The 15,825-nt window shown below is 34.5% G+C and overlaps 1 protein-coding gene across 1 annotated transcript in view; it reads left to right on the plus strand.

The window, feature by feature from the left end:
• Positions 1 to 15,825, plus strand: part of asic4a (acid-sensing (proton-gated) ion channel family member 4a) — a 190,700-nt gene that overhangs the window by 90,194 nt on the left and 84,681 nt on the right. The window lies entirely within an intron of this gene.

Consider the following 15,825-nt stretch of genomic DNA (forward strand, 5'->3'; position numbering starts at 1 on the left):
CGTGCTAGCGGTCGCGTTCGGTTTGTGTTCTCCAGCCTGGGGTCACACTACACAATTTCTACAATCCGACCCGATTTTGTGAACGGTGGGCAGTTCACACTTAATGACTATTTTGCAACCAATGTATGTCTTTTGTGTCGTGAAGGAGTGCACACTATACGATCGTTAAGTACAGAGGAACTTTTTCGTGGGGATCTCCACCACAGCCTCTAAACTCCCCACATCTCGCAGAAACACGCGTGGTCCATTGAGAGAAAAGGTAAACAAACATGGACGTGGACATTTAAAGGTAGCGCAGATCTATCGGTGGCGGGGACACGCCCTGACCAGGCAGCTTATCGTGACAATCAGTGCCGATTTGTCGTGAGGCCCAAATCAGGCTCAAATCGGGCTTAAAATCATGTAGTGTGACCCCAGCGACTCCAGTAGTATTTTATTTAGAAATGTACAGGACACAATCGCTACTCATGCAAATGTAATAATCGAATATACCACTTAATAAATATTACAGTTCTGCCGAAATGGCAGCTGGAATTTGAATACTGGAATTTTTAATATTTCATGTGTTTTAAGTGGTATTGTTCAAATACAGCACATTTAGAAGCCTGAATGATGCAGCAAATTGACAAAACATTGACAGTGACAGTGAATGCAAATTAAATAAGAAAACCTAACTCATGCATCAGGTGGTTAAGGTCAAACATTTTTTAATCTTGAAGCATTCCATTTACAAAGCAGTAATCAGGTGAAAATCATGCACTCAGTTTTCACAGGCACCCAACAGAAATATTTCCACCAGGTTATTTTGTGCAACTATATCCATTAAAAAGGAAAGTTCCAGTGCTTAATTCTGTCACAAAGTCATGCAATGCACAGCCACCATATTTTATACTGTGCAGGGAGTATTTAAACTCACCCAGGTCAAACTGTCACTGTTAATGTGCTTTTGGCAAGCAAGGGTGGACTAATCAATTTCACTCACCTACAACAGAAAATCATACAACATGTGAGCACAAAGAAGCAGCAGATTAATCATTATCTACATATTTGCAGTAATGTTTTATTCCTTTCAGGGAAACAAAGTTTGTTACAGTTTTAAATTAACACAATTTGTCAATATTTTCAACAATTTTCTTTTTCTGGCAATAATTTAAAATAATGACTGGATCCGAATTGGCGGGCTAGTGCAACTAGAGACACTAGACCTGCTGGCTAGTGGGGAAAAAAAGTTAAGATCTACCCCTGATTATGTATACATTTACATACACTTGGTGAATCTATACTCATTGTAGCTATATCATACAAGTTAGATATACAAGCTTGTCAAATATGGTGTCTAAGATCAATTCTATTCATAAATGGACATCAGGCCCTTGGTGGGGAACGTAACCCCTCATTACGACTGTGTTTCTACAGGTTAATAAGATTCGACTGACATAATTTCGACATATAGTGCCTTTTCCCGGTATATAACCTGCTGTAAGTATAAGGACTGCTTGTGTATACCAATGTATTATATCTATACCTTACCCAACCCATTATAAGCCCCAACACCATCTTGAATTATGTCATGTCAAAAGTAAATGTATTTTATCGTAAATAGGTTGAATAACTCATATTGATCAGTTCATAAGTGGAGAGTTTAAGATTTTGGTAATTGAATTACTTTCTCATGCAATAAGTACTCATTTCCTCTTGTGCATTATGAGGAATACATTTAGTAAAGCATTGTCAAAGGGATGGAAGTCTATTTATAGGCACTTTGTAAAGTAGTTTCCTAGGCGCCTGTGTCCATTAGCAGCTGTGTTAAAATATATTTGAATGCAGTAGCCATGGTTGTTCCTCAAATCCCCAGTGGTTATGGTGTGCTGATCTCATGTTTCCCACAGCCCTTGGTTCTTCTTTTTAAGACTCTTAATTCTGTAAATCTCGATGACTGTAAAAGCTAAAAATGTGTGCAGTACCAAGTCTGATTCAGAGTTAGACAGATTAAAAGCATCAGTACTAAACGATTTTAGTGACCTAATGCACTTACTGTATTATCTTCTCGTTTTAACAAACATGTACAGACATCAGTATAAATGAATAGAGATCGGTCTAAAGAGGTCACTCACTCTTTCAACAACTTAGAAAGAGGAGAAAGAAAATGGAAGAATTCATTGCCCGAGACTAGCTGTGTATTTGTCAATTTTTGATTGCAGAACCATTTCCTAACTACCTATCCTATGATTAACTAACTAGCTATCCTAGCTGACACCACACTTTAAAACTATGCAAGATCACCTCAATCATTTGTGATAAATCAGATAATTGTCTGACCCTAATGGATGTCAAAAATGTATACAAAATGTGGGCAAACCCTAGCCAAACCCAAACTTAAATGTAATGCAAATATTAGCCTTAAAGAGCAATTGAATAATATTTGCAAAATGTGCTGTATTTCCTTAGTTTATTGAAACTGTGTTTACTTCATTAAATTCTGCAGCTCTGCTTTTAATTATTATTAAATTAAAAAATGAGTACAGTAGATAGTATGTCATTTGTTTCTGAACCTTTTTATATTCTCTGTTTAATTGTGTGATTATTTAAAAGTTTTCTTTGCATTTTGTTGACACATAGCTAATGGCTTAATTGTTTGTGTACTAATAAATTGCTGCTTTGATTAAAACGAATTAAAGAATGAATTTTAAAATCATTAAAATACCATGTGTAAATGTTCTGCAAATAAGTGATTGGTGAGTGTATTGTGTTCCGTTAAGTTCTCAAAAACAAAGTTTTTATGATATTTACCAATTATCAGTATCCATACTTAATTCAAACATTGATGGTTCCTTTAATAGATACTTCACTTCCTGTCTAGAAACGTATCTGTTCTTTTGAGCAAAAAGGTCAATATCAATTTAATTTTAAGTGAGATGTTTTAAGCTGTCAGCTGTTTGATAGGTTTAAGGAAGAAAACCAAATGCATTACCTTCCATTGTCATCGCAATTGCTAGCAAACCTGAGTTTTAATATCTCATTCTGGGTCGGTATCCTGATTTAACCTTTCTACGTTAAAGTTTTTGGACAAAAAATGAAATGACAGAATTTCTCTTTTCAATCAAAGAGGTTGTCCTAGAAGCATAGAAGCAGCTGTTGGATTGGAAAATGTGTTTTTTTTTTTGTTTTTTTTTATTATGTTGACTGACAAAATTCATTCTGCTGGTGAAGACATGTTTTTGATGTTTTTGACTTCTTGTATTTTCTATTCACTTCAGTGAATGGTGGGGGGGTGTAATTTGGTAATTTTGAGTAAGGCTATAATATTATATATTATTTGTGTAATCATATTTATATTCATTATAGTTCCCATTATTTTGAACTATACTAATGTATATTTTGACCCTCTTTTCTGCACCTCTAAATGGAGGTACTAGCTTGGGCATCTCAGAAACCTTTGTTGAAAAAAGGTAAAAATGTCTTAGACATTTGAGTTTCCTTTTCAAATGTTTATATCTCTCGTGAGATTCATCATGTTGTATGGGGCTGTCAATGTTATATCCTAAAGGGAATTTCATTATTTATAGCCATGCAGATGTAGCCGTGTGAGATTTGTTTAATAGAAAGTCTGTTTGTACTGTGCTATACACTTCCATATTACTTGCCCTCCAGTGAAATAAGTAGGCGGGATTTACCTTTTTTCGTTTTAAATGTCTTTATGAACATTTTTCTGTGTTATTTCATTCATATGACAAGGTACAAAAGCAATGTAATCTTTGGACAGTTGTACAGTTTCCTAAAGTTAATATTGTTTGGTCAAAAACAATAAGATTTCTAGTGAAACTTAATTAAATTTTGATATACTCTTATCTGGTAATAGGGTACTAATACTTATACCACAAGTATACTAGTGTATACAAAGTATACTTCAAAAAGGATGTACCTCATAGATAATCCTGCCTTGCAGAATGCCTCTGAATAAATATCTTTAGCAACAATTAAATGTATGTTTGCCAATAAAAGGGTAGGTCTTTTGCAATACTGGAAATTTAGTTTAATTTAATATATTTAAACAGTTGTTACTTTCACATAAATTTCACATATTTTATCACTAGCATGGCAAGACAATACAAATTTCATTATACAATTAGTATTTATGTTTTTTATGACATTTTGTGATTGCCACTGAAAAGAGAAATCGGCTGCAAAATGCATATCCTTATACTACTTTTAAGTCATATTTCATTTGTTTAGTAAAAAGAAGGAAACTGTGGAATTCATGATCGTTGTTTTGGTTTTATTGTACTTTAAAACTTTAGTTGGCACTGGTGTTTTGCGCATCTGCCTCTGCTTTTCTTTTTGCAACAACATGCCTTTTTTAGCCCCTAGAAAGTTGATGTCACATTTAAATGATAAAAGTTGCTTATTCTTGATAAAGGCTCTATTCCCCTTCTATATCTCAGTACAGTGCAGAACCCAGGCATAAGAGATTTATACCATTGAGCCATTGTACCAGCTGTAAGTGATAGATTTAGTACGAAGTGGCGAATGGCAAAAAAAAAAATAATCTCCTCAGAATAAGACATGACAAGTGAACAGGCATAAAAATGCCTTAGCTGCAAAGAAAATTGGTTTTGCTAGAATGCCTGTCTTACAAAAAAATGACCAGTCGGATGGTGTTAGTGAAACAGCCCGATTTTCATTAAGCCAATCATTTAGTGCTATTGAACCATGCAGATAGCTAAGTGATATTATGTTAACCTCCTGTTTTACATCTAAACTGAAGATTAAATGTAATTAGAGAGCCACAGTACTTTCTGTAATTAACGACTGACTCAAAACAGTCGTTAACACGTGTTTGGATTCTAGACCACGGCAGCTAACATTTAGCACCTCATGATCTTTATTCATGATCATCACCAAGGATGGAAATTCATGTTTTAGTCTATGTCCTTTCCCACTTTCATTTCTACATTTCCTGAGGCCTTTTCACAGTCTTTCTGAGTAGTCCTAGTCCAAGTCTTACTGCTTGTAGTGAACTGCTAAATTGACAGAAGCAAATGAAGAGCTATCGCAGATCTCTACATTTAAGAAAGAGAAATTCAACTAGATTCTGCTGTCTGAAACTGTTGACTTTTAGGTTGCTTTGAAATACAAAAAATACACGATACCACCCCTTCATATTCAATTGACATTCCTCTAGTTTACAATTGGATTGAAGTTGCAGATTACGAGAAATGTATTTAATCTCATCTTCACATTATGTACTCACATATGTTTTATATTGTTTATATAACCATGAGCTATAGATTAACTATGGTATCTGTCCTAGTTACGTGCGATGTTTAAATTATAGGGTGAGAAATATACCTTTTCTACCAGCCGTTCAATGCTGTGGTCTTCACTGTTGGACTTTTTGGGAAATGTTTATAGCAGCACTGTGAACTAGTATTGCTGCTGTCCAATAATTAATATGTATAATTACACCCAAGTGATTTGATGTGATATGACAGTAATCATTTGCATTTCAAGAACCTAAAGAGTATTTTTGCTACAGGCATTCATTTTCATCACATGATCATAATGTTTATTTGTTCTTCTTGTTACATAATAACAACCCACATTTTCCTTTTTGTCTATTTGTGATGCAAGTTCAAGAACATACACTTCATAAGCAGGTATAGGATATCATCTCTTACTCTTACGCTACAACAATCATCTGACCTCCCAGTTCCCTAGAAACATGATCCCCAAACCATTTTGATTAAGAACTGAAAACATGCTGAATTCCTATGACAAGTTTAAGTCCCCCAGTGAGACTGGGAGTGAAAAGCAATAGAGTGAACAAGATTGTCTCACCACTGCAGAGTGCTTCAGTGCTCAAGTCACATACATTGAGTTCTGTGTTTTGTTTTATTTGTTTCTTTAATTATTATTACCCCGCATGGAAGGCTGTACCTGAAAGATAATTGGCCATAGCAACCGCTAAATGTCCCACTTTGAGGGCAAAAGCACAAAACACAAGATACTGTAATGTGTTTTGCTGATTAAATAAATGGTTATGCCCATTAATACAGGTATGTTAACACACATGTGTGTATATATATATATATATATATATATATATATATATATATATAGAGAGAGAGAGAGAGAGAGAGAGAGAGAGAGAGAGAGAGAGAGAGAGAGAGAGATATATTAGGTTATTGTTTTGTTAAGCCTGATTCTTTGGATGAATTCAGATCAACAAACAAACAATATCAGCAACAGTAAATGCATACAAATAAAAAGTATTTTATTTATGCTGAAATGTATATGTATACACAATGATATACAGTGCATGGTCTTTTCAACATGAAGAGTACAGCTCATCAAATAACATTTAAAATAATGTGTTAGAAACCTGACCTTTACTAAACCTTTAAGGTAGAAAACATGCACACACACACACACAATATATTATATAATATATATATATATATATATATATATATATATATATATATATATATATATATATATATATATATATATATATATATAATCCCCTTCCCCTCTAATCTAGAACTACCAAGCAAACAAGACACATCTGTGATTCTTTATAATATAAATGGATAATATATAAATAATATAATATATAAATACATAAAATGAAACTGAAGCTATAGTGTAGTACTACTTAGAAATTGATCCAGCTTTCATCACTATCACAGAAATGTCATTATCAGGTAAAAATAAAAATACAATCTCCCATAATGTCTTTGTCCTACTGGAATACCTTCTGTTAGCACAAGTTTGTCACTTGGTATTGTTAATAAATGAGTCTAAGATCAGAGCTCCTATCCTTCAGATATTGTGACGAAAGACTAAATTATTGATCTGATAAGATTGATCAGCCTAGAGATGATACAGCAATATTATATGATTTATTCAAACCCTAATATATTGTGGCATTTTGGTCTCCTGGGAGGGTGTTTCATAGCCATCAAATTATTTTATAATTTTAAATATCAGAACCTGTTTATAATATGCAGACATAATTTTTCAGTGAGAACATGCACTACACACTTCACTTTACATAAAATCTGACTTATTTCCATGAATCTGAAATATCATATTTTTATTGGGATCATAATGGGTTTAATATGTAACAAGATATTTACAGTATAGTGTGTGCATGCACTCATTAATGATTTTGGAAATTAGAGAACAGCCTATATATATATATATATATATATATATAATATAAATAAAACTGCAGTTTCCTGCCCACAAAATAATTAAAATAAGATTAGCAGTTTTAGCCAATATCTTTGAATAGAAATGAACCAAAAAAATTAAAACTTCCTTTCATAGTCTCACTGAGCAGCTGACCGGGGCTGTGGTGCACAGCTGTTGTGGATAAATGTCCTCTTGTAGCGTAGATGTCATGGGGAACACAAGGTTTTTCAAGACAGCAAACAAGGCACACTCTGATGTATTGCTGTTTCTGTTCTTGATGGGGAGGTGTAGGGGTCACCGGTTCCTCCCAGACTTTGCTCATCACACAGGCTACACAAGATGTCCCATCTGTCCTGTGTTTCAGTATGTGAACAGAATAATAAGTCAGAATTTATGTAATTTAATGAGTTTCCCAGCTTTGTATCGAGCCATCAGCTAAAACAGGTTGATAAAAAAAAAAAAAACATCATGTACCAATCAGTAAAGTTTGTCTTTGAAAATTAAGATGCCCTTATTAAGGTGGAAGATTCCCTGCCCATTCTTCTGAGAGGGTTGTTTTGATTTCAAATAGTACATTTTTTCCACCTAATGAGCTCTCCAAATCTTGTTTGTATGTTTGATTTATGCTGTATTACATATATACAAATATAAGTTTGAAAACTTATAAAAGCATTTTCAATTGTAAATATTAGTAATAACTTTCAAGCAAAGCACTTAAAAAGTATTACAATTATTTAAACTCTCCCCTTCCTTATATTATTATAGCAAGAAGTAATTTGCAATGCTTTTCTAAAATCAAGCCGGTGAAATACTAGCCTTAGGTAGATTAATTTCCTGAAAATACTATGCAAATATAATATTTTTTCCTATGATATATTAAGCTCATGATATGTGTTTTATACACTGTGAGTAATACACACACCATTTCAGAGTGTGCAGGTGCCCCCATATACTGTTTGTGTTTATATCCTATGTGTTTGTCCCATGCACTGACCATAAATCTATCTATCCTGCAGTGGGGTTTTGAAATTTGATGGATACTTGCCTCCAGGGATGAAAGTGGAGATACTTATTAACTTTCTTCAGGTATAGGTGTTTGGCTCTTTCCCCTGGCATTCCAAACCACTGTCATTTCATTTTATATGTAATAACAGTGACTTTCCTGTGAACCTTTAAAAAAAAAAAAGAAAATATATATTTTTATCAAGAAGAGCTTAAAACAAAGGTACATGTATTATTTAGAAGACATTGCGCATGAATGATTTTGTCATAAAACATCCAGACTTGACATTTAGCTTTTGTTTCAGATGCTTAGGGTAAAGTGCCTTTCACTCATATATGAAGGGAAAAAACAACAAAACAGTGATCACAAGGAATCTTACTTCTTGTAGTTCTCTGTTGCTTTTACTTTGATGTGGTTTTGATGGTTCGAATGTAAGGGTAGGTAAATAACACCATAACTAAAAATGGTTAAAAGTTCATAACAAAATATTGTAGAAAGTCTCAGTGTGGCAAAATGGTGTGAAGCGGCACATCATGTTGCTGGCTGTAAATTTCAAGGTCCTGGGTTGGATTCCAGTCTTAGGTGTCTGCCCATGTGGACATAGCAGTCGTGTGCTCTCAGTACCACCTTACACCCTGCGTTTCTGGGCTAGATTCCAGCTTCATTGTGACTCCTGCCGGGATAAGCGGCTTTCTAAAAATGTTATGTTTGGCTACTAACAAGTTTCATGTTGGTTTTGTTTCCTATTGGACTGTCTAATATTTTCTTATTTTAAGAAAAGATAGGAACATTCCAAACACATAAAAAAGCATCCTTAAGTTAAAATTATGTATTTTAAATTAAGCTAAATGCACGTCAATCTATTTAATAACCAAGCAGTATAGGTATGATGTGAGTAGCTATTTTATATAATGTTCACAACATAGTATTTGTCCCATGGTTACATAATAGGTTAATTAAGTAATAATCCGTATTAAATAAACTCACTAAACATTTATCTTTAATATTCTTATCATATTGTTGTGGCTCACCAATTTGTGACAACCAAATGTAGGAAAAACAATTATATTAAAGTTTACTTAAAAATGTGAGCTGTCATTGTTGTTTATAGAGTCTGACTTGCCCCCCTTAGTTATAACAATAGATTGTACATTAACCCTGTTTTCATACCCTCTTGACTCACTGTAAATGATTAAGTGTAGTATTTCAGACATGTTTGTCAGCTTCTGTCACTTTGAATACCAGTTAGACAACTATCTGAATTCCAGGCAACTGAGTTCTGAGGAAGCATGATGCATGTAGTTCAAAGTACAAAAAACATTGTTGGGGATCCGTTATTGTTAAAGTTAATCCTTTCAGACAACAGGGGGATCTTGTATGTTTTTTGTTTTGTTTTGATTCCTTGCCCCCCAGAGTGTTTATGAACATTTATATAGAAGACCAGCAAGTCTGTGCTTGACAAAAGGGATGTGATGTTAGTATCTTTCTTTTGCAATAGGCTTCAAAAGATACTTTTTTACTCAACAACACCACCACCAACAAATATTCTTAAACAAAATGACAGCACTATTTCTGACAGTTCTATTTATAATAAGTCTACAGCAAAAGGTCAGGAAATGAACTTAAAATAAGTTTAAAATCAGTTATATGTTTAATGATGGTTTGATGCCAAAAACATTGCTTATTTCTACCCTTTTGTGCTGTTAAAAGTCAAAAGTTGAAAGTTGCTTCTGCTTCAACATTTTGATTTAGAAAATGACTAGTGATTTATTATCCTTTCTTAAATTTGGTTTAAAACCGATGTTTACTTTTTTAGCAAACGTATCCCATAGGGATTTAAACAAGATAAAAGTGCATCCTGACCTTTAAGGCAGATTGTATTTTGTTTTTAACGGATCAGATAGTCTCCAAGGAAAATACCAGTATGTGTGATTGGAGTATTTTCTTTAAATATCAGATGTAAAACATTTTTATCCCATCAACACACAATCCATCAGGATTTGGGAGAAATGGGCACTACATGAAATAGTATTTTTTCCCCAATCTTTATCTTAGATGTGCCACTGACTAGCCTAAGTGTGCTGGAACTGTGTTGCTCTTTTGGCTTTTCTCCATCACCTGGTAGGGAAAACAATGTTGGCTTATATCATGATTGTGGCTTACTCTACATGCCAAGGAGGCACAAAGTTAAACGATCCATGAGGAAGGATTAGTCTGTGCATGTTCTAATCTTAAAGCTGTAGAGATCTCAGTACAAACTGAAAAGGGTCATCTGGTCATCACTGTTAACTGATGCAGAGAACGGGCAGTATGGTTTGTTTGCTGCCCCTACCCAGTTACCCTATGTATAACTAAAGGAGAACGCCTACGACAGAAATGTTAGTTGAGGTCAATTCTCTCTCACTCCTGGCTACAACTTTTCTGCCAACTGCTGCCTCTTAAAGCAATGTTTTGGGTGACCTGCAGGCCTTGTTGGCATCACCACTTTGCCTTTTCTCTGAGAAGCCATGTAGTGAGGTGACTCCAAATGCCCCGTTTGAGCCCAGGTGTCTGTCATCTCTCAATGTGTATCCACATAAAATTTTGGAGGCGTTTACACCACCCTCTCATGGCTGCTGGGCAGGTTCCCTCCTACACAATGTCCTGATAGGGCCCTCCTACATAACCCTAACTAAAGACTAGAATAACAATGCCCAGCTTTTTGTTTCTTACTACTCTAGAGCAGTGGCTCCCAACCCTGGGGTCGTGACCCTATCTGGGGTCGCAGCATAAAGAAATGGGGTCACAATGTCAGGGTGATTGTGTTTTTTTTTGTTTTTTTTTGCTAAAATTAAATGAAAAATATGATACAATTCTATTTTAAACGACTTACATTTAATTTATAAGCCACTTAACATATACAATGCATCATTTATGATAAAAAGACATGACAAAGCATTTTGGGGGTCAGAGACAAATTTCACAACATTTAAATGGTGTCTCGCCAATTGTAAAAGTGGAAAGCCCTACTCTGTGACCTCTAGTTATGGGTCCTATACTGGAATGAATGTTATTAAAATCAGTCTATGTTTTGCTCAGTGACCCTTTTCCAGATGGGTGACTTGGCACACGTTAATAATGGCAGCTGTTTGCAGTTTGTCAGGTAATGTCAGGTTCCTTCTGTAACTGTTGCAAAAGTTTAGAAGATCACTGGGACTCATTGGACAGCAATGGTAACATGTCTAAGGAGGCTTCTCTGCAATGTGTCAGTTGTATTACCAGCATGGAAGTGACATATTGGGGTGAGGGTCCCAGTGACATTTTGAACATACTTACACTTGCTCATCTGTGTGAGGGACAGGTGAAGATCTTTTCTTCTCCTTAAGTGAACCATTGTAGTAGGAGCAAACAATCTAAAGTTTATTTTCCATTTGAAATTCACAGCAGCATTTTACCTCTAGCAGGGTTTTAATTACTGAATTTATGTTTTATATGGAATACTATTACCCAATTTTTCTTGTCTTTTTAAGTGTTCTGAACTCTATCTATTTAGCAATGTTCACAAACCCTGACAGCAATGGCAAAAAAATAAATAAATCAGGTATTAAAGGGAAAGCAAGTTGGGTGCATGTGTAGACTTGCAGGCCTTACCTACTAATATGATTTAGCAACCATGTTTTAGTGCCCTCCTGGACAGTGTCAGTGCTGGACATGGGCTGAACCTTTTAGTTTCTTATGAGTCCTTATTAACACTCAATTGTAGTGATTTAGCAATATATTAGCAGTATATTATTGTGTGACAAGTTGAGATACCTATTTCAAAGGATCACTGACCATTACTCACCTTACTCCTCCCACTGTGCATTGGTTTACTGTTTTATGTGTGTTGGCCCATGCCTGACACCCGGTTTCTAAATCACGTTTCCGTACACTATCGCAGCAGTTTGCCACTGCAGTCAATTTTGCCCTGGCGACAGCAGCTGCATCCATCCTACATCCTTTTTTGTTGTTGTTAGGCTTTCTTCATCAATATATATTTTTTTTGCTTTCAGGCTAAAAATAACCGAAGAACCTTGAGCATTTTCCCTATCTCTGTTTTACTCTGCCCAAGGTTTTTGCATACTTATGTTAAATAATCATAGCCACTTTGAAATGAGGGCTTACTAAATTCACTATCAACACAGCTGACCTTCTTTATAGTTCACACAGTGCAATGTTTAACATTTTGGTTTCCTTTCTAGAGGTTCGCTAACATGCACTAAAATAAATCTGCATATTTTCCATTTGTATATCATGTCATTTAATTAATTAAAATGTTCATCAGTCATCAGTTGTATTCCTCTTCCTGTGGTATTAACCCATGACCACAATGAATTTCATTGCTAAGTAGTACTGAACTACATGCCTCAACCCAACCTTATCAATTGAAATAATGACAGCACAAATCTAAGCTGACATGTACTATTTTTAAACCCTGTGGTAAATTGCAATCTAGCATGGCTAAAAGAAAAATGTGAAATACAAATACAAAATGGAACAGGATGAAAAACAAGAATGCCATTTTAAGGTTTGACTGTGAGGTACGTCTGCCACATTCCTCGGTAAAATGTACGCTACAATACGCAATTAAATGTAGTAAGTGCAGTGGCTGAAACTGCCATACTGTGAGAGGATGCATACTTTTTCATCTGATAAGGTTTAGTTCAAGTCAAAATGTCCCCGTATCAGCATTATCGCAACAAGGAAACCTTTCAAATGCACAGTAATAAGAGGGTTCTTATTCCAATGCATTTGAAAAGCTTCCTCCTTGCAATCATGCTTAACTGTTATCCACATGTGCCATACACCTCTCTTTGATCGTACAGTCACTGATGAAAAACCAACATAGATACTTTATCGATTGTCATTAAAACTATTGTTAACACTAGTATTACTAGCAAATTGTATGTATTTATTATATGTTAATTGATTACTGAATCACATTTGTTTAATATTGAGACACATCCAGGGTAAAACCAGAATTTGTTGATGATCTTTTAAAGGACACATGAGAATACTACTGATATAACCGTAATCATTGAGTAAAGCCATTTGATATCTTGAAATGAGCTTTTATGCTTACTTATTTTTACGTTTTGTTTTGTGGTATTTAAATTTCCACTGGGCATGGCTGGATATGGTTGTATAAGAACCTCTCTTTATAAAGTGCATGTCGCTGTCCAGTACAGTTATAACTACATATATTGTTACATCATACTTGGTCAGGGAACATCAATTCTGCCACCTAACATTTAGTTTTCTTTTTCCAGAGCAGCACTCTGAATTGTGGAAATATGACTTCTTAAATATATGGGCTTTTTTTTTGTTAAAAGAAAATTAATCCTGTCATATTCTGTTTAAAAAGATATTCCTGCATTGTAGCCCTTGCCTCCTCAGCATTAATTTAACTAGGCTTCTGCAGTACACACACATTTTCCCCTCCAAATAACAGTCATCAGGAAATGTCATATTTGCATAAAGGTTACAAGATTTTCTATACAGTAGTCTCCTAAACTTGCAATCAAAGTACTGTATATATTTAATACAAATAATAATACATTCTCTTATTTATAAATACATTTTGAAAATGTGAATGGTAGGAAGTTAACATTTAAGAACAATTCTGTGGAAAATGTTTTAGCTGCATCAGTGCGTTTGCCATGATTGGTTCCATTCCATTAACATAATTAAGATATGCATCATCTTAAAGAAGAAACTGGATAGATATCTTAGTTACATTTTTTTATAACACCAAACATTTCTGTGTTAGTAGTTGTCTCTCGTTATTGCCCTGGTTAATATTTACAGAGTTGTCCACAGTGAAGTTATTGACATAGAATTTGCCTTTGATATAAGCTTGAGGGATAGAGACAGGTACACTGGCTAGCTAGGATTTCCAGGATATTCTCCAAGTAAAGCTAACCATATGTATAATTTGTATCCACTTCTCTGTCTACAGTTGATTTCACATCAGCGTCTAATGTAGCATAGTATCCAAAATGAAAGGAATATTATCCTTTTCCAAGAACTTTAATAAAGCACCACACAAGACAATACAAAACAGGGTACCAAGATAGGAGTATATTGACAGATATTAATACGCATATATTTTTAGTTGAAAATGATCATGCAAAACACGGTGGAGATCCGATCTTGGAAGCTGTTAGAAACCGATTTAAAACTTCCGCAATTCTCCGAATTGTATTGGAAGAGAAGAAAACAATCTTGTATGTTTTATTATTGAATTCAAAAATGTATCTAGAATAAACTCAATTTATTTCATTTAACTTACTGTAAAGTTTATTTTAAATTGCTTATTGGAAGGTAAGTCTTTAAAAGGTTCCGGAGAGCCCAAGGCCATTTTGTGACATTTACGTAGACTTTAGATGAGATCCATATTTACAGAAGGTTGGTGGAAGTCAATAAGCATACAATAAGCATGCTTTTTATATAAGCATACAGACACAAACACAGTATGTGTCCAAAACAAACAGACCAACAAGAAAACAGAAAACATATTGATATGTATCAATGTATATACAACATATAGAGCATATTATTGACTTGATATCAAGTTTACAGACTGCGGTGATGTGGAGATCTAATAGTTTTGTTGTTCCAAACATCAACTAACCATTAAATGCAAACATGGATAATAGTATGTTATTATATGTTATTATATCTTGTCACATCTTCATACAACATTACCAGATGGACAAAGGACTGAAATGATCTACAGCTTATGAAGGATTTACATGATATAATGCAGATCAGACATAGATTTTCAGTGAAGTAGGGACACATTTCAGTAAATCCTTTTAATATAATTCATGCATATCTAATGGGCTACATGGAAGTCAATGGCTCTGTAACCTAAGCTTATCATTAAGTACAATCACTGTCACGTGAATCTCAAACTATTTGTATGCTTAAATTGAGTAATATATGTAAATACAATTTGGAGGAATACATCAATATGTGAAAGTAATACATTATGTATAACAACCATGATCTCAGTCTTGCAAATTGTGAACTAATACTATTTATAATGTATATCTTTGTATTCATACTATTGAATATGTTCTGGTATTGTTGAGATTTTCCTCCTTTTCTTTTCGCTAAGTAAATAGAAGTCACTTAATACTGTAGTGTGGGAGAAACACTTCACAATCCTTTCTCATCATCACTTTACAGGACAACGTAGATCGGACATTATTTTTTAATATTTGCATATCCGCATAATAAAATATAGGCTCTCAGAGGTGCTAATGTACAATACTTTTTATTCCAAATTTGGGTGTATTATGAAAACCCTGTTTACTCTTTAGTTATCCTTTCCTCTAAGGCTCCAAGCATATGATTGCCTACAACAAAGTCCTCTAGGATGGGCAGGACTGGAGTGATTCCATGTATCCCGTGTCGATATCTAGTCAGTGTAAACAACCTTAACGAGTCCATCCCTCCAGGGACCCTGCATATGAATAAATGAGGGAACAACTGAATTGGACATTAGTACATTCTTTCAGAACCCTAATTTAATAGCTCAGTTTAAGCTCCTAGTAAAACAATATCCTGAGGTATATCTGTCCTGAATAAAATGAAGC

This window comes from Amia ocellicauda, chromosome 16 (assembly GCF_036373705.1).
Source record: "Amia ocellicauda isolate fAmiCal2 chromosome 16, fAmiCal2.hap1, whole genome shotgun sequence".
NCBI classification, from domain to species: Eukaryota; Metazoa; Chordata; class Actinopteri; order Amiiformes; family Amiidae; genus Amia; species Amia ocellicauda.